Source organism: Acomys russatus, chromosome 17 (genome assembly GCF_903995435.1).
Source record: "Acomys russatus chromosome 17, mAcoRus1.1, whole genome shotgun sequence".
Taxonomy (NCBI): domain Eukaryota; kingdom Metazoa; phylum Chordata; class Mammalia; order Rodentia; family Muridae; genus Acomys; species Acomys russatus.
Window position 1 is genome coordinate 36,326,604 of NC_067153.1, and position 3,569 is coordinate 36,330,172.

General features: G+C 38.3%; 1 pseudogene; it reads right to left on the bottom strand.

The window, feature by feature from the left end:
• Positions 1–1,269: 1,269 nt before the first annotated feature.
• On the bottom strand, positions 1,270–1,541 carry LOC127201859 (non-histone chromosomal protein HMG-17-like; annotated as a pseudogene).
• Positions 1,542–3,569: the final 2,028 nt, after the last annotated feature.

Sequence of the window (3,569 nt, forward strand, 5' to 3'; positions counted from 1 at the left end):
TTTCACACCGGTGATGTGATAGCAAAGCTAAGAGGGCTAGAACAAAGAGAAGTAAATACACTCAAGAGGAATAGATGGCAGGAGATAGTCAAACTCGGGCTAAAATCAACAAAATAGAAACAAAGACACCAATGCAAACAATCAAGAAAACCAACCAAGGGTTGGTTCTTTCAGAAAGTCAGCAAGATAGAAAAACCCTTATCCAAAGCAACTAAGAAGGAGAGAAACAGTATCCAAATTAACAAAATCAGAAATGAAAAGGGGGATGTAACAACAGACATGGAGAAAAACCAAAGAGTCAATGGGTCATATTTTTAAAACCTATATGCCACAAAATTGGAGAATCTAAATGAAATAAATAAATTTCTGATAGATACCATATACCAAAGTTAAATTAAGATCAGGTAAATTATTTAAATAGCCCTGTACCCCTCAGGAAATAGAAGCAGTCATTAAAATCTCTCAACCAAAAACAACCCAGGGCCAGATAGCTTTAGTGCAGAATTCTACCAGACTCTCTTTTTTTAAAAAACTGTATCCATCTTTATTAAAGGTACTTTTCATAAACAATCATGGTATTTCAGGCAGGACGTGGGCAGACAATCACTAACAGTATACAAGAACTTCCAAACTCCCTTCTTGTATAGACTACCAAAATCAGAAAGCCACTATAAGACCCAATGAAATCTCCATTCAATGCTTTGAAAAGGGGGAAGTGGCTTAGCGTGAGGGTTGACATTTCACATTAAGGATGTTGTTTAACAACTTTTCACAGGCCGACCCTGACTTTCACTAAATGAAATGGAAATGGTACAAACATCAATCTGAAGATCCACAGTCTTTTATAAAAGGAACCACCGCTCTTCTGAGGACACTCAATGACATCACTGCAAAGTCCAGATTGCCTAATAGACTGGAAAAACAATGTTGGGGGTCAGGTTCCAACAGGTCTCTGGCTTTAAGGGAGTTAAGTCGATGTTGATGGTACCGGGTAGGAGGATACAAAAGTGAATTTAGTTTTCCCACATCACAATGCATTTTGTGGCATTGTGGCCACATATGTCAACACCAGTATGCCTCTTGGGAGCCAACAGGAGCCTTTGAAAATTGTCAAGGAAATATGTTTTCCATCATCAATCGAACTTGGGAGACATTGTGTTAGTGACACACATTCCTCCCCCACCTCAAACAATGAAGTGTTCTGATAAAAAATAGTATTTCAAACTGTACGGTCACTAGAAGTAGACAATTATCAAAAATGCACATACGTCACTTGGCATGTCCTGCACCTTCAACTTTCTGTGCTGGTCAGTTTTGGTGTCTCCATTTTCCATGGGATTATTCGCATCTTTACCGGCATCAGCTTTCCCCTTCTTCCCCTTGGGTACCTTCTCTCCCTTCTTTGCAGGGGTCTTCTTAGGCTTGATCTCCGGCTCTGGAGGAGCAGGTTTAGCCCACAACCGTGCAGATCTTCTCTGTGGCTCGTCCTTCACCTTGGCTTCATCTCCTTTAGCATCCCCTTGGGCCTTTCTTTTGGACATGGCGGCGATGGGGGGGGATGTCAGCGCAGAACGCGAGGGACACAGTGGCACGCGGGTTTGGTCCATCCTGGGGTCGCTCTCGATGCTTCTTCACGTTGCTCCCAGACTTTCAAAGAAGAGCTAACATCAATATGCCTCAAACTATTTCACAAAACAGAAACATAAGGAACATTTAAGGACTCATTCTATGAGGCCATAGTCGCTCTGATATGTAAACCACATGAAGATTCAACAGCAACAACAAAAGTTACAGACAAGAATTTCAGACAAATCTCCCTTATAAACATTGATGCAAAAATATACAATAAAATACCTGGAGACAGAATCTAAGAGTACATAAAATATATTATCCACCGTGATCAAGGAGGCTTCGTCCCAGGGATGCAGGGATGGTTCAATATATGAAATCCATCATGTAAACAAACTGAAAGAAAAAACCCATATAGTCATCTCACGAGATGTTGAAAAAGCCTTTTTAAAAATCCGGTACTCCTTCATGTTAAAAGTACTGGAGTGAACTGGGATACAAGTCATATAGTTAAACACAATAAAGAAAATATATAGCAAGCCAAGAGCCATCATCAAATTAAATGAAAAGAACTTAAAGCAATCCCACTAAAATCAGGGTCAAGAAAAGGCTGCCCATTCTATCCATATCTTTTAAACACAGTACTTGAAATTCTATCTAGAGCAATAAGACAACAAAAGGAGATCGTGGGGATACAAATTGGAAAGGAAGAAGACAAAGTATCTCTGTTTGCAGACAATATGCTAGGATGTATAAGTGATTGCCAAAGTTCTACCTGGAAACTCCAAGAGCAGTTAAACAGCTTCAGCCAAGTGTCTGGGTACAAAATTAACTCAAAAAAAAAAAAATTAGTAGCCCTCCTTTATACAAAAGATAAACAGGCAGAGAAAGAAATTAGGGAAGCAACACCCTTCACAATAACAACAAATAATATATATCTTGGTGTAACTCCAACCAAGCAAATGAAAGACCTGTCAACAACAACAACAAAAAAAAATTCAAGCTGCTGAAAAAAGAAATTGAAGAAGATATCAGTAGATGTAAAGACCTCCCATGCTCATGAATCAGTAGAATTAACATAGTAAAAATGTCCATTTACCAAATACAATTTGCAGATTCAATGAAATTGCCATCAAAATACCCACACAGTTCTTTACAGACCTAGAAAGAGTAATTTTCATCTTCAAGTGGAAAGATAAAAACACCAGGACAGCTAAGGCAATCCTGTAAAATAACAGATCTTCTGGAGGTATCTCCCTCCCTGATCTCAAGCTGTACTGTAGAGCAACAGTAATAAAAACTGCTTGATACTGGCATAGAAACATATTGGTGGATCAGTGGAATTGAGTTGCAGACCCAGAAATAAACCCACACACCTGTGGACACTTGATCTTTGACAAAGACTCAAAAACTGTACAATGGGAGAAAAAAAGATTTTCAGCAAATGGTGCTGGTCTCATTAAATCTCTGCATGTAGAAGAATGCAAATATATCTATACTTATCACCCTGCACAAAAATCAACAACAACAACAAAAACAGATACACTAAATCTATTAGAAGAGAAAGTAAACAAAAAACTTGAATTCTTTGGTATAGAAGACAACTCTCTGAACAGAAAACCAACAGCTCAGTCACTAAAACAAACAATTAATAAAGGAGACTTCATGAAACTAAAAAATCTTCTGCAAGTCAAAGGACACTACTAATAGAACAAAATGGCAGCCGATAGAGTAGGAAAAGATCTTCACCAACTCTACTTCTGACAGAGGGAATTCTCAACAGAGGAATCTCTAATGACCAAGAAGCAGTTGAAAAAATGTTCAACATCCTTAGTAATTAGGGAAAGGCAAATCAAAACAACTCTGTGATTGCAGATCAAAATAACTTTGACATTCCATCTTATACCTGTCAGAATGTCTAAAGTGAAAAAATTCAAGCTGTTGAGCATGGGAAACAATGGAAACACTTCTCCATTACCGGTGATAGTACAAACTTTTAC